The sequence below is a fragment of the Columba livia genome, chromosome 1 (assembly GCF_036013475.1).
Source record: "Columba livia isolate bColLiv1 breed racing homer chromosome 1, bColLiv1.pat.W.v2, whole genome shotgun sequence".
Lineage (NCBI taxonomy): Eukaryota > Metazoa > Chordata > Aves > Columbiformes > Columbidae > Columba > Columba livia.
Window position 1 is genome coordinate 106,077,614 of NC_088602.1, and position 15,483 is coordinate 106,093,096.

The 15,483-nt window shown below is 41.4% G+C and overlaps 1 long non-coding RNA gene across 1 annotated transcript in view; it reads right to left on the reverse strand.

Annotated features, from left to right (window-relative positions):
• Window positions 1–3,064: 3,064 nt before the first annotated feature.
• LOC135580041 (uncharacterized) overlaps window positions 3,065–15,483 on the reverse strand; it is a 28,572-nt gene continuing 16,153 nt past the window's right edge. Inside the window, exon 4 of the long non-coding RNA XR_010474099.1 lies at window positions 3,065–4,944. This is a non-coding gene — a long non-coding RNA (uncharacterized LOC135580041). The remainder of the gene's footprint in view (window positions 4,945–15,483) is intronic.

Below are 15,483 nucleotides of genomic sequence, written 5' to 3' on the forward strand. Positions count from 1 at the left end.
ACCTCTTACCACTCAGGTAAGAGAACTCAGACTGGCTGTCAGTAATCCTAAGAAATGTTGGCACAAGGGAGAGCAATGCTCAAAGAAGCAAATAGATTGTCAGAAATTACTAGGGAAGACACAGAAAACAAAATAATCTGTGCATTCACCTCTTGATTACTGCATGCTGTTCTGGTATTCCTGTCTAAGAAAAGCTAGTGCAGAGCCTGAAAAGGACAGAGAAACCTGACAAGTGTTTTCAGAAATACAGAATGGCTTCTGAATTGAGATTGATTAAACAGACTCTTTAGATGGAAAAAGAGAAGGTAGAAAGGCATGCAATAGTGGTGTTTAAAATCATGAGTGGCACGGAGAAAATAAGTAGCAAATGATTATTTGCGTTTCTCCCAGAACAATAACAAGGCACATCAGGTAGAATTACTGGGTAGTGGCTTAAGCAAACAACAGCAAAAATCTTGGTCCTTGTGGTGTGTGATTAAGCTGCAACCAGGCTCACAATATCTGCCGAGCGTCAAGAAGTTAGACGGGCTCAAAACCGACCCGACAAACTAATGGAAAAAAAAAAAATCTGCCAGGGGTTATTAGGCAGCAAGATGACATTCCAGCCTGCAGAACTGTCTGCGTGGCAGGCTGCTGGCTGTGGGGAGGACACAGCGGAGAAAATGTCTGTGTGGTTACTCCTTTCAAAAGTTGTTTCCCTTGGTATCTCCTGCTGACTCCTGCCAGTGGAGGGATACTGCACAAAGTGGACCTTTTATCTGATTTGATATAATTCTTCTGCACAATGTTTTTATGAAGAATCAGTCTGGGAGAAAGGCACATAAAATACCCCGGAGATGCACAGGGTCTTGAGACTTGATCTCTACTTAAAGAATTTATACGTAGCCTGGGTGTCCACTTGGAGTCTCAGAAGAGAAATTATCCAGAAGGTTTCACTGATGCAGCCACCTGAGGAGGAAAGAGCCCTGAGGACTATTGTAATGAACCAAAGAGACACCCATGCTTTTGGGTATTGAATTCAGGTCCTTGTGGGACGAGTAAATAAAATGAATAATTGTGCTGCACTTTGCATGTCATGCTGTGGTGCGTCTTGGTGGGATGAAAAGAGTCACTTGGGAAAGGTAACCTGTGTTGAGCAATGGGTGATATATGGCTTTCCTCATATTGTAATTCAATGTTTTGTAGTTCTCTGAGGAGTGACTGTGCCACCTTTTGCGTTGCACAATTTATTGTTCTAACTGCTTTCTGGGCTTGTGTATAACACAGGCGTGCAGGAGCAAACCAATATACTGTCATTGGTTAGAGCATGCCACTGTAAAATAGCGTAAAAATTACTCTATAGCTAAAAGTACAACCACGAGACCTGTATTTTGCTACATTGATGATGTTGACCTGGAGTTAAATTGAATGCCTGTTTCTTCAGGGAGGGTAAATTTAATCAGGTGCTCCAAAACAAATTAAGGTGGAAATCAGTTTGGAATAAAAACCCACAAGAATTACAATCCAGCTAATGACTTGAGCTAAAACTGGCAAGAAATTTGCTTTCGCATTGTAACATGAGAAATTGTTTCTCTAAGAGGGAGCTGCTTGTAGCTGGTGATTGCCTGGGGTAGTTCAGAGCCTGGCATTTCCTAGAGAGAACAATTACAATGTGCCGCCCTTGCACCGTTTACTTCCCTTTCATTAGAGTGATACCAACAGTTATTGTATTGTGATCAAGCTTGTCAGTGTTTCTATCATAGTGTTATTTTCTAACTTGGCCGTTAAGCTGGAAATGTTTTCCCAGCACAGCCTGAAGCAGCCTCTGCGGCCCACGAGTGATCTGGAAGTGTCCTATGTCCTGCAGAAACGTAGGCTCTCCTGTGGCATGAGGCCTTGCAAGAAACCTCTCTACATCTGGAAATAGAAAATGGATCCTGGTTTTGGGTGCAACTTTGCTGCAGGGAGGGATTTGGATTTTTGTGTACACATTATTCTGATTAATGTAGGTCAGTAGAGGGGCTTTATCCGGTGTGGTTGGAAGGGGCGAGGTCTTCCCCTGCCAATTTCCTTCCTGCACAAAGGGAAGACTTTGAAGGAGCTGTGGCTCAAAGTACTGCTGCTGTTCTCATCCCCAAAAGTGTTCCCTTCTGGCATAAATTTGCTCTGTTATTGATGGAGAATTTGGAGGTGGTGGCCAGAAGCTGCAGCGATGATTCAGAAGGGGAAAAGTGCTCCTCTGATGTTACCTGGAATTGCATTTAACTTAAACCAGCATGGTGCCTTGGCCTTTACCCGTCAGGAGTTATTAGCTAATTGAATTCAGAAGGTAACTCCCTAACTGTTTTCAAACTAAATTAACTTGCTTCAAGGGACCAACTTATGTTTGTATTTCCACAGAGATAATGAGTTTAGGCTTCAACTGAAACCTTGCCAGATAATGAGGAAAAAATAAATCAATGACCTCACTCTTATCTGGTCTTAACAGGCAGGCTTTCCTTTGCTAAAAGTGACCCTGAAACGGTCTGGATTGATTCACACAAATACTGAGCCCCACCTCCTGCTAAGCAGAGCTGTTCTGGGGAATGCTTTGCTCTGCAGGGAGATCTAATCTGAGCATCAGCAAAGGTGCAAGTATTTGAAACACGGCTTTTCTTAGAGTCGAATGCTTCTGAGAAATTCAAATGGGCAGTAAGATAAAGAGTTAAGGAGGAAATGAGCTTTGACACTAATTAAAGGAAAAAAACTCATTCTCACATTTGTGCCTGGGACTGAACAGTCTCCACAGGCGTATACTTCTCTGATTCTCTATAGGCATATGCTTCTCTGATTATTTAATTATCTGGCATTGTTAAATAAGAAATGCTTTTCAGACGTTAGAGGGAGATCGTTGCCTGGTGAGAACTGTTTTGGTGGAGATCTTTCCTTTGAGACTTTGGTTAATGGAACAAGTAGACAGCTCAGCAATGTGCCCCTCCAACAGTGTGTACCTCCTTACTTCCTATATGGGTGTCTCAAATGAAGGCTTAAATCTTCAAGTAATAAATGTGATTAATAGTAATTTAACAGAATATATGAAGCAATCTATTCAAGTATGCAGAGGTAAGAGGCAGCGGTTTTTAACTACTGGCAAAGAATCTGTAAAACCTCTTCTTAAAACCCAAATAGGAAGACTGAAATTTTATAGTAGCAATAGCAGTAGTACTAGTAGCAACAATTTTGTCTAATAAGAGGTGTGACATTTTAGGGAGAGATGGCATATTTTATTAAACATATTGGTACAGGTTTTATAGTAACACTGCTTCTTTTAATGTTGGACTTTATAGGAAAATGTACCCCTAGGCAAAAATCATACCTTTCTGCTAAAAGACAGGTAAATACTGATATTCTGTCCAGAAAGAAATTATTATGGTGCTTTCAGGTGACTGACTAATGCATTGGAACTGCTTCAAGAAGGAGACATATGTACCCAAGTGTAGTCAGTTTGCAGACACTACAAAACTGGGAGGAGTGGTTGATACTCCAGCTGGTTGTGCTGCTGTTCTGAGAGACCTTGACAGGTTGGAGAAATTGACCGGCAGGAGCCTCATGAAATTTAACAAAGGGAAAGGCCAAGTCCTGCCCATGGGGAGGAATAACCTCAGGCACCAGCACCTGCTGGCTGGAAAGCAAGTTTGCATTAAAGACCTGGGGGTTCTGGTAAACATCAAGTCGGATGTGAACCAGCAATCTGCCCTTGTGGCAAAGAAGGCCAGTGGTGTCCTGGGCTGCATTAGACAAAGTATTGCCAGCAAGGTGAGGGAGATGAACCTTCCCCTCTGCTCAGCACTTGGTGAGACACACCTGGAGTGCTGGGTCCAGTTCTGGGCTCCTCAATGCAAGAGGAGACATGGACATACTGGAGAGACTCCACTGTGAAGATGATTAAGGGACTGGAACATCTCTCAGGAGAGCCTGAGAAAGCTGAGACTGCTCAGCCCGGAGAAGGCTCAGAGTTGGACCTCATCAATGTGCCTAAATACCTGATGGGGTGTGTAAAAAAGATGGAGCCAGACTCTTCTAATTGATGCCCAGTGACAGGATGAGAGGCACAAACTCAAATACAGGAAATTCCATTTAAACATAAGAAAATTTATTTTATTTCATTTTATGTTTTATTTTATTTTATTTTATTTTATTTTATTTTATAGGGTGATCCAACACTGGCACAGGTTTTCCAGGGAGGTTGTGGAATCTCTGTCTTTGGAGATACCAAAAAACTGATTGGACACAGCCCTGAGCAACTGCCTCTTGCTGACGCTGCTCTGAGCATAGGCTTGGCCTACATGATCTGCCTTCCATCCTCAACCAATCAGTGATTCCATGAACCCAGAACAAGTGTTTACTCTGTAGTTAGGACCTTCTCATGGGAACAGGAGCAGCCAGCAGAACCCAGGTGTCCTGTAGGGGTAACTGAAGAAGAATCCAAAAAGGGTTTCCCTCTACTGAATCAAACTGAGCTCCTCAAGATTCTCAGCTTTTTGCTCTTCTCCTGAAAAACAAAGTCCCGTGCAACTTTGAGACAGCTTTCCTCCCAGGGACTGACCATGACTTGAGATTTATCAACCTGCCACCATGCAAACTGTGAAAGATTGGCCCTTGGCCATACGTGACTTGCATTTCGGAGTAATCTTGTGACAGACAAGATTCCAGTCTCTCTTCATCAGGCTGATTAGGAAAATTCCTTCTTGGCCAGCATGAAATCCAGTGATTGTCTCTCAGTGATGCATCACCCGACTGTCACTGTCTGCTTGGTGTGTAGGGAAGAAGCTTGGGCTAATCCGTCTTGTGCAGGACCTAACGTGGAATGGCAGCTTCCAACTGGCGTCCTTGTGCGATCCTCCTTTGCCCTGGATGTAATCAGTGTCTGCTGTGTCCCTGACCCCTGTGGGCTGATGGATCCTCAAGTGACCCTGGTAGCATCGCCTGCGAATGGCAGAAGTGAGGCACGTGAATGGACAAATGCCGACATTTGTAGACCCTGGTGGTAGGCCAGGTTTGGGCTAGTCCCTGTCTGCTCAGCACTGTGTGGGCATGCTCAGGGTCTGAACTTCAAGGGCCAGAGGAGCTTTAAGGCTGAAAATGCAGGTGCCTATAGACAGGCATGTAGCACTAGGCATCGGGTGTGTGAGTGAAACTCTCACGCTTTAGTTTTTGAGTCTCTCAGTATTGGACTCAATTGCCTACAGGGGTCAGCAGAGAGCTAATTTCATCTAGTTCAAACACAGTGCTGCGTATTGTGGTGGGTTTTTTGTTTGTTTGTTTGTTATTTATGTGGTTTTTTTTTTTTTAATACGTTTTTCTTACTCCAAAAGAAACACCTCTCTGTTCTGTTCTGCAAATGCAGAAGTGCCCGAGCCAGTTGTTGGCGATTGTCGCATTTGCTGCAGAGTGGGAGCTGTGAGAACACTGTGAGCACCATGTTGGCGTGTTTCATCTCACCTGGCCCAGGTGCAGTGCTGGACTGTTGTGGCTGCGTTGGTTTTTGGGAGCTGATAGGTGTTATGCTGACTCAGCAATTTTGGCACTGTGTTCTGGAGCGTGGCCAAAAGGATAAACAAACCTATTAGGATGGTGGCTTGATCTAAGCTTAAAATCAATTCAATCTAACAACATCATGGGATAAAGTAAAATGGACAGAACATTCCCACAAAATAAATCAGATACAGAAATTAAATATTATTACTCTAAGACAGAAGCTGAAACTGTTCAATGTAAAGCATTTTATTTTCCAAGTATCTACAGTGGAAATTTTTCTTTTGAAATGGACACATTTTTTAAAACCTTCTGATCAAAGAAATTAAGTTAAAATATCATCTGCCCTACTTAAAATATTTTTATCTTTTTGTATTTGGTTTCTCTAGAAATTTAGATTAAAATAAATGTGAGATAAAGAAAGTAGATGTTTGAAAAACTGCTTCAGGTCATTTTCTTCAAGTGGTTGCCATAGCTCCTAAGTGGCAACTTGAAGACCTTCACATAGTCAGAGTGCTGTAGGAGTGCGAGAATTGAGACTTGAACTTTAGGGGAGTTGTAGGAGATTTTCTGCCAGGAAAAGTGAAGGCGTGAGTTCCTGCACCTGGTGGAGATCCAGTTGGAAACTACATAGATAGCAACATGCTAACATATAAAAACAAATCCATATTCACAGTGAAGAAGTTAATAAGAAATTGGCTGCTATTTGATTCTAAATTAGATTAAATAGATAGTTTTGTCAAAGAATCAAAACTGGTCTATTCAGCTGGATAACATCTCCACACAGAAGCAGAATATTTATCTGATATGTGAACCACAACCACAACTCTGATTATAAAGCTTTCAGCTTATTTGTAAGTTGTTTTATGGTAACCAAATGCTGTCTCTCCTTTCCTTTCCTGTAAGCTGTTGCCCTGCCTGTATAGTACAGTCCACTCAACAGCCAGGGCTCCATCGGTTTTATCAATGGTCATCAATATCAGCAATTAACAGATGGCAATTTCCCAATCTCAGGACAGTTAAAAATACAGGACTAATTTTGTGTGTTACTTGAGGCCTGTTTCCTTCCCACGTGAAGCTTATGTGAGCTCACAGATGTGCACACTTAGACCTCAAGCACATCTGGTCCCCTTCTCGTTTCAGGTCCTGAAACTAAAAAAGATGGAATTATCCCAAATAGTAAGATTGAAAATCAGATGAAAGAGGAAATTTGGATTCCTGTGGCTCTGGGCTTTGTGTCTAGGTACTCTGCAGCCTACTAAGGTGTGAGTGCTGACTGAAGTCTTGCCCACACTCGAGATATTCATAACTGCTTGCTTTCTCTCTGTCATGTGCAATCTGATTTCTGAAGAGGTGGGAGTTTGTTCGGCAGCCTTTCCCCCACAGGCGGCATTAATGAGGTCTTTCTCTTCCACCCACACCCTGTTTTCCGGAAATGTGTAGGAACTGAATGTCTTTGAGACTTCTTGCCTGTCTTATTAGATGAAAATTGGCCAATGGGCTCACAAAAGGTCGGGCAAGAGACACCTAAACAAAAGACAAACAGGCATGGGTGCAGACACCAAGATCCTTGTTTCTTTAAGAAATATTAGCATTTTAGCTTTCACTCTTAGAACGAGAACCAAGGATGACTGGAGGTACGTCTAGAAATAAAGAGTGCTTTTCTGCTCATGCGGTTCTTAAAACCTGGGGACCTTCAAGGACAGGTCAGTGGCCCTCCCCTGCTTGATTTGTCTGGGCATGTCTGAACCTCGCCCTGTCTCTGCTGACCTGCTGACCCATGGCAGGGCTTCATGGTTTCCTCTCACATTTGCAATCTTTGCTGACCCTCTCTTGCTCTGCGTTTCCTGGTGGTCTCAGTTTTAATGTCTGCCAGGCTATCTGCTCTGAGCTGAAGAACAACATCATTAATGTGTCAATGTAGAAGAATATTCTTCTAATTTAGTCCTTTAACAAAATATTCGGAATTTTGCTTTCCTCAGCAGCTTGCTTGCAATGATCCTTCTTGCTCCCCTTTTCTGCTCCCAAGTATCAAAAGAGCTGGTATCCAACTAGTTAGGTGAAACAGACTCCTATAGTTGCTGCTGGTATTAAGCTTCTGTTCTTGGAGGCTTTAAACTGAACCATCCTTTATTCTTCCTCTTCCAGCTACTGAGTTTCCAAGTGCAGGTATTTTGTGCTGAGAATAACTCGCCACTTACAGTCCCATGCCAGCACTATAACCACTTAGTGCTTTTCTAGACAGGTTCTGGATGCTCCTTCAGCAACAGCAGTGTCTTATTGCTGGGGCCTTATGAGCCTTTGGCAGGTACCTTCAACACTGACCCCTAAAATGCTTGCCAGCAAACCTTGGCTGCCTCTTGTCCTTGCCCTGGAGCCTTGCCCAGCTGATGGGGCTGGCAGGAGGATAAAGTCCAGTATGGCTCCCAGCAGCAAACCACTGGCCAAAGTGGCAACCCGAAAGTTGGAGCAGTCTTGTGTCCCAACAGGGGTTCTCCTTTTGTATAACCACATGCTTAAAATAACGGTAGCTTGAAATTTTATCAGAGGGTGTAGAGGGATGTAGGTTCTGGAAACAGTTGGGCTCGTGCAGGTTGTTCCTCTCTCAGAGCTTGGGATCCAAGGTTTCATTTTGCTTAAAAATAATTGAAATTAATAGTGCTTAGGATATTTTCTTGAGACTTTTTTTTTTTTTTTTTGGGGGGCGGGGGGGGAGATTAAAAAGTATATTTTAAATTTTAATTTCTTTTCGGAATTACCTGAAGATGTGATTTTGGTCTTGTTTGGTCCCAAAGTCAAGATTTCTTCTTCGGTAATTCCTACCAGCTCCTTGTGCTGTGTAAAGCAAGGGCTGCCAGTTTGAAGGCAGCAGGTGATTACAGATGCTGTAATATTTAACTTCCAGTGATGCCGTTGAAAGAAAAGTGGAGATAGTCTTACATGTTGTTAGACTTCAGGTGGTTTAGTGTACCACCAAAATGACATCACAGCAGCTACCTACAACATACTGAAGATGGAAACCACCAATTTAATGTGGAGTCGGTACTTATAATTATGTTAAAATTCTACTTTAATAATGTTGTCCATATTTGCAATGCTGTAAATGTGAAAATGAATTTGGCTGACAGAGTGCCAATGTGAAGCAGCATATAATTTTGTTTTTGTTTGTGCTGTACTCTGCATAATTACTGTAATTATGCTTATTAGGCTGTTCTGTGTAATGGCACCAGAAGGTAGATAATTTTGTCAATAACTGGCTCTAGCAGCTTATATACATTTTGCACCATGCACAGAAGTGTTTTGAAGATTATTTAGTACTGCTGATTTGCCCATAATAGGTCAGAAATTATTGCTGCTGTTTCCAGAATGTCTGTCTGGAGGAGATGTCTTCCAGAAAATATCAGGTGCTACTAGAAAAATCAGAACTTTGTGTCTGAGAAAACAAAGCAAAAAAAAAAAAGGGGACACATTTTCAAAGAGGGTAAAATGTTTAATTAGCTGATAGGGCTACTATCAGTATAATATGACAAGGAACTGCAGTGGCTTCGAAATCCTTGGAGGTGTATTTCAGTTCAGTTTATACTTTGCACAAGAAATTGCAAGTGTGCTTAATGCCATTTACTTCTTTTTCAATAGAACAAGCTTAGATCAAGGTACTTTAATTAGCTGTCATGAAAACTTAGTTTTTAAATGAGACTAAGCAGAAGCACACTGATAATAGAGAAGACAAATCGGGGAGGGAATGAAGGTTGGAAAACTGGAGTCAGGCGGGGTGAGGTGGTTATGGAGTCAGGTGCAAAATGGGTAAAATCGGAGGTTGAAAGAGAAGGTGGTATTTAGGAGATGGTTCCTTCAAGTATTCAGGGAAAATATTTAAAAGTTGTTTCTTCCGATGCATGAGATAATTGTTAGGAGTGGTATTGTGTTAATGGCGACTCTCAGACATTTTTTGAGAGTATTTTGTGCCCAGGAATGGGAGCTGTGGTGCTGAGGCCTGGTCTCCTGCATCTCCAGCTCTGTGAGACCCCGACTTGCAATGGGTGAGCCTTTCTCAGCACCCAAACACCAGACCCAGTGAGTCCTGGGGAGCCAGCCCTTTCCCTCTGATTGAGGTGGGGGTCCCTGGGGGTGCTCTGCAGTCACTGCAATCTGGGAAAGGCCGGTGCGTGAGTCTGTACGCTGGTCCCATGCTCTCCCTCCACAGCAACCTGCCAGCAAGGGCCATTTGCACAGCTGTGTCGCTGTCTCTCGGTGTGTTGGAAATTGCATAAGGCTTTTTTTTTTTTTCTGCCAAAAGAAGCAGGGGTGGATGGGTAGTGACTCATTTGTCAGAAAAGTTTGGAAACTAGTCACTGAAAGCACAAGTGGAGTTGTCTGGAGAGATGAGCAGGGCACGGGATATAAAGCTGTCGTGATTTCGCTTCTGTATGTTATGCCTCGCGTACTTGTCAAATTAGGACTCAAGATATGTGGGAAGGGATGCCTGAGTGACACTGCTGGTTAGATGCATTAAAAATGCCCTCAGCCCTGGCAAAACGGGAATGCTGCTGCTAGATAAGAGCAGTTTCTCTGAGAGGATTCGCTCCTGCTTTGTGTCTCCTCAGCTTGAATGGATTCACTCTGAAGTACAAGCTGCATGAAAAATTTCAATGTCATTTTTAGCTCTGCTTCAACAGACATAGTTTGCCAGGGCTGATTTAAGATACATGGTCTGTGTGGGATACACTGTTATTTATCATGTATTGATCTGGCAATAATAACCTGTGCTTTCCTGAGATTTAACGCCTGTGACTCCCTTCTTGTTTGGTAAAACTGACCTGCCACTTGCAATTCATTCAAAATGCAGAAGCACACCTTATTGTGGATTTGAGCTAGCACATTCATTCATCCTGCTCTGTGTTCTTTTCCTGATAAAATCAGTTTTGTTATAAATATATATACCTCTGAAAAGGACTAACATTGCTTATATAGAAGATCCTCTGCTTGATCTCTGTTTGATGAGACTCTGCACTCACATGCTGTATGGGATTCTGGGTTTTGCCATCATGTTAGAAGTCAGAAAGTAAATACAATTTCGCTATGGTGGCTCTGGCAAAAGGTCATTTATTCCCCTCTGAAATTGGGCTAAATTAGTTTCCACTCTTAAAAGCAGGCACAGATAAACATATTTTTCCCTGAGTGATTTGAAATTATTATTGTTGCTTTATTGACTGATGTGTTTTTCAGTCAACCCATTGTTATTGTGTTGACTTTGTAGAATATTTAAGTTAATAAAATGTTGTTTTGTTTTGTTGGTCACCTCAGACTTATTTGTGCTCTTCAGATAAAATTGTTGCTTTTGTTAGTATCTAAAAAAAATGGTTACAGAAGTTGCATAGCATTATCAGCACATAGTCCCAGGGAACAATGCTGTAATAATTTAAAACTCGAGTAAAACTCTCTCCTTAATAAGCTGGCTGAGAAAGTCCAGTCAAATGACAGAACATCAGTAAGAAAAGATAAAATTAATCTGAAAATTCAGAATTAAATCAGATGCTTAAGTTGAACTGCAGACTGGTCGGTTAAAGAAAGTAGCTGGACTGTCATTGTGAGAATGCACAGGAACAGAATTTAGGCTCTACAAGTCAGTAAGTTGTCTATCAATTTCCAGTTTAATTAGAATTTGTAATAATAAGTCAATTTGCTTTTTGATTTTTTTGCTTTTAGATCACACCAACACGTAAGAGAAGGATGGTTCAAATCCAGGTTTCAAAGCTACTTTCCAACAAGCAATGAGACATTACCTGCGTAGATATTTCTCTTCCCAATGGATTACCTGTGGTTGCCTCACAGGGGTTTAAGCATGAGTTTACTACAAACTGGGATCCAGTCCAACTTCTTCTTTACAGTTTGCGAATGTGGGATTTAGGTTTAGCATTCAGTGGCAGAAATCTCTTGGATGCTCCTTCCCCAGGATGAGTGAGAGCTGCAGTTGAGTATTGGGCTGGAAGCTGTAGTTCTTCATGGCTGCCTGGAGTCACCGGCGTGGCTGAGGCCAGTTCTGTTCAGATGTGCCCAAGGTCTGAACAAATTCTTCAGCCACTGTCCACCTTATTTCCCCAGGGAGTTTGCTATCTAGGACAAGAGGAAATGTCCTCAAGTTGCACCAGGGGAAGCTTAGATTGGATATTAGGAAAGATTTCTTAATGGAAGGGGTTTTGAAGCACTGGAGTAGGCTGCCCAGGGAAGTGGTTGAGTCACCATTCCTGAAGGTGTTTTAAAGTAGATGAGGTTCTTGGGGACTTGCTTTAGTGCCAGAGTTAGGTTGTGGTTGGACTCAATGGTCTTGAGGGTCTCTTCCAAACAAAACGATCCTATGATTCTGTCTGAGGAGTCTCTGCACTGCTTTTTTCTGATGGCAGAAAGTTTGTCAACTTTGCTAGCTGCTGCTCTGTTGTTAATGCTCTTGTTCTGAGAACATCTTGGCCCCAGTTTTTAATCTGTATTTTCATTCCTGAGATAATTTTTATAATTCATACAGAACTGTACAGCAAAGAGGAGGCCACGCTTGAGGAAACCATAGCCTCACTCTGTGCTGCACTTCCCTGGGTGACAGAAGTAGCTCTCAGAGGGCTTCCTACAAGGTCAAGCAATCCAAGTGTACTTGAAGAGTTTAGACACACAGTTTCACTCTGTTTTTCAGGACATCTCAAACCAAAGTCTGTCTTGTTTTGATGCATGAGACTTTAGTGGTACTGCTTGCCTAAACTAAATTCTCCAGCATAAAATCAATTAGATATTCAAACTTGTATAGTGGAAAGTCTAAATGTCATTCATTTACTTGCAAGGACATGACAGTCTTTATTGACTTCTTAAAAATAGTGAGTTACTTGCACTCCTTGGAATAACAGAAAAAAAAAAGAAGGAAAAAAATGTAGGAAAACTGATGTTGCCTCATTCTTTTTCTGAATTCTTATGTCAGATTATAGCCAGTGCTCCTACCTAACGCAAGAAGACACATACTGTGTCAGACCAGGGACCACCTAAAAAGATATCCTGCCTTTTGTCCAGGAGCAGATACTTGAGCAATAAAGGAAGATCAGAGGAAGTACACAAGGATACATCCCTGAATACCCTCCCAAATGCTTAGGGTCTTCCTCATTGCAAGCCTGCTGAAGTCTGTGGGCAGGTTTGGTACCCTCAAACCAAAAGCTTCTTGAGATGTACTGGAGAAAGAGCGCTAAGCTGAGAGGAGCACTTGAGCCTCTCGTGCCTCACAGGCCATCCTGGAGATCTCTATTGCCCATGGTACAGATCACCTCAAACTCTGTGAGAAATGTTGCCCTTGGCCTCATTGGAGGTGCAATTGAAGCTGCAAGTTAGAGAAGGCCAGATGTTAGATGTTATAAGTGACAATGCAGAAGAGCAAGCGGTCTTGTCACCATCCCTGCAGTGAAGTGCGTGGTCTGCATTGACATTAACCTGACCCAACTTAACAGTGTCACCGCAGTGTCCATTCCAGGGTGCAGTGGGCCTTCTTGTTTTATGCACAGTTGCTTATTACTGAAATTATAACAGTTGTTGTAGAACCACCCCTCTATATACATCAGTGCCATTTTTTGAACCTGAATAGTTCCCTCGTGCTGATAATGCTAAATGATTGCAGCAAAGTTGTCTTTTCTATATGAGATACAGGTCAGACTTGCATGAGTTTTTAAAAAGAGTTGTGACACTCAAACTAAATTAGGATTTTTTTGGATACAAGCCAAGTAGAGCCCAGTAAGAACAGACTTGATTATTAGGAATTCTTAAATTTATTTACTTCAAGTAAACAATAATATATGAAATAAGTCCTATGCTGAGTAGATCCTGGATAAATAAGTTCCTTGCTTAAATTTGTAACTGTGTTCCCAGAGAAGGACATTTTAGGTTTTGATAGAAAAGCATTTTGTTCTGGTTTTGAATGAGTCAGTTAATTTTTTGCTTACTACAGCTTTGCTTGGAGTGGATGATAATCAGTTGAAAATTGGACAAAGTACCATGAATTCTTTTGTTAGTCCTGTAGATTGTAGCTCTGACTTAATGAAGAAAATCAATATCCCCAAACTATCAATATATGAGAAAAGTTTGCCTTAAAAGCCATTGTGCTCCCAAATAAGATTCACATAGAGAAGTTGATACAATATTTCAGGAAAAGCACTAGGTCTTCTCTGTGGGAACGGCAGGATGTGCAGTTCCAGCTAAAGGGCCTTGGACAGGCTATACAGAAGTATGTTTTTTATAAGTGTAAGGAGTGATAGCCCAGGCCAGTGAGAATGGTATCTTGGGCCGGAAAACCGCAACTGTATGTGTGCTGTGTGAATGTTGGGCCCGTGTGTGTGAATGAGTGTATCAGAATACTGCCCACAAGGTATGCATGGGAATGTGACTGAAAACAGTCACAACATGAGTGTGCTGTGTTTGGAATAACAATTTTTGAAAAAACATCCTGTCTAACCTCTTGGTCCAGGCCCATATCTGTAAACCTATAAATTCAGACCTGTTAATAAAAGTCAGATCATCCTGGCTCAGGTCTGCCTGGCTCTACTCTTGCTGCTAACAAGAACTCTGTGTCTGTGTCTCTGTCTGCATCTGTATGCACCATTCCTCATCCTCCTCCATGTGTTCTTCTTGCTAATGTGATTTCTTTTTCTTGTATGTTGTATTTCTGTATAGCAGTAATGTATTGACTCGGTTAATTATTTTCTTCACCTTACTTCTTTTGTCTTCAGCTATTGACATATAAGTGTTTTGAAATGTAAGATCGGTGACTGAATTCAGCTACTTGTTTGTGATCATAGCTGTAGAATCTAAAAGTTAAGAAGCTGCTACTTTTTTCCTTTCCCTTTAATTAGTTGTTTTCATTTTTCAGTCCTTGTTAAAACTCAAGTTAATTTTGGATTGACAGAGATCTTCACATAGATGTTGTGGAACGCTGCCTTGCATACATGAGTACATCGAGCACCTTCTGAACCAGTTCAGTTACTACACAGTCTTATCTCATTAGAATATTTAATATTTTCATAAAATAGTTTCAGATACTTCAGTGCTACGAGTCTTCACATGATTTGAATGCTTTCTCTATGTTTTCACGTAAAGAGCTGGTGCAGCTATAGGTAGAGATCTTCCATGGAAACATAGGAAGGTTTATAATGTCAATGCATCTCCGTATGAGAGTGGATTATCAATAGCAGTTGTCCACCCCACTTGTCCAATTCCACTGCAGTGACATCCCTAAATAATTTACCACCAGAATAGGCAGCAGCATTCTAGATGTGAGTCATTAATAATATCTTTATATAATTATATTTATGTGGAAAATAAACACAAACATGTACGTACAAGCACACAGGTACAAAAAATTGAAATTGTCACAGGCATTTACACACCAGGGATAATTTTCTATGTCTATGCACATAGTTATAAACAGGATTTCCTCCCTTTTATTTAATGAGTGTCTGAGTTACAGACTGGATGTTCTTCCAGAGAGGTCACTCAGGGAGGAGTTTAATGTCCAGATGAGAAGGTATGTAACTCTACTCATACTGAGATACACTGGGCATTTTGAGTGAATAGGTCTTTGGAGGCATAAATCTTGTTCCATAATTTGTTAAGCTTTTGTCATTTTTAAAAGAAATCATTGCTGTTCCTTCCTAGATTCTGACAGATGAAAATGGAAATCATATTAGGAACAATATACAAGAGTACATATAGTACAGGAATATTTGGCTTTCTTGACCTCTTTTTTTCTTTAGATGGTTACACTGAAGTTTGAAAATGACAACATGTACTGATGTAAATGATTTCCCAGTTCCCTAACAGACTATGTTGAGAAGAAAACAACAAACCCAACAAGGAGAAAAAGCTAGAAGGAAATAGATGTGAATAAAGGTTCCTGAGGGAATGCTGGCACAGATAATTCATGTTCCCCCTCTCTTGCAAGAATTCTTATTAGAAAGGTTCAGGCTATAT